The sequence below is a fragment of the Bison bison genome, unplaced genomic scaffold, assembly GCF_000754665.1.
Source record: "Bison bison bison isolate TAMUID 2011002044 unplaced genomic scaffold, Bison_UMD1.0 scf7180017864365, whole genome shotgun sequence".
Taxonomy (NCBI): Eukaryota; Metazoa; Chordata; class Mammalia; order Artiodactyla; family Bovidae; genus Bison; species Bison bison.
Window position 1 is genome coordinate 1,173,271 of NW_011494937.1, and position 603 is coordinate 1,173,873.

Below are 603 nucleotides of genomic sequence, written 5' to 3' on the forward strand. Positions count from 1 at the left end.
CTGAAATACTTGCGAAGCTGCAGTCAGGGTTTCTTCTGGGCTGTTGTGGTTAGAGGACCAGAGAGAGGGGGGCGGGGGAGGCACAGGCTGGGTCTGGGGGCTTCCGTGAGCACCGTAATTTCCACGGCGGTAGGGAGGGCGGCTGGGCTGGACTTGGCTGTCATGGAGGGCCACCGCCTCCCCTGGAAGTCATGGGAAATGGACAGCGCTGAGGCGGGGATGGGAGAGATGACCTTTTGGGATCACGTTGGCCTTGAAATTACGGTGGTCAGTGGAGCGTCCCCTTTGAGGGAGGCAGGGCGGGGTCCCTCCGAGCTGCTCCCCTCCCCCTTGTCCCTCCCCCCATCTCATAGAGGCCTGGGCCACCAGCCCACCGCCCTGCCCCTCACTGCACCCCACCACCCTCTCCCTCTCTCTTTCCTGGAGTCTCTCCGCCCAGCACCAGACACTCTTCTTGCAGGCCCGGTGGTGGTCGGACACGCAGCCTGGGATCTTTTCTCTTCAAGGGACGGGTGGGAGGAGGCTGAAGGGCAGAGAAGGCTTTGGGAGCTTGGCGCTGGGGCAGGGTCCTTGCTGGCAAAGGCCCCGAGCAGGCCAGTCCTC

The 603-nt window shown here is 64.0% G+C and overlaps 1 protein-coding gene across 1 annotated transcript in view; it reads left to right on the top strand.

Moving 5' to 3' along the window:
• The window catches only part of LPHN1 (latrophilin 1), a 49,874-nt gene that overhangs the window by 33,454 nt on the left and 15,817 nt on the right, over positions 1–603 (top strand). The window lies entirely within an intron of this gene.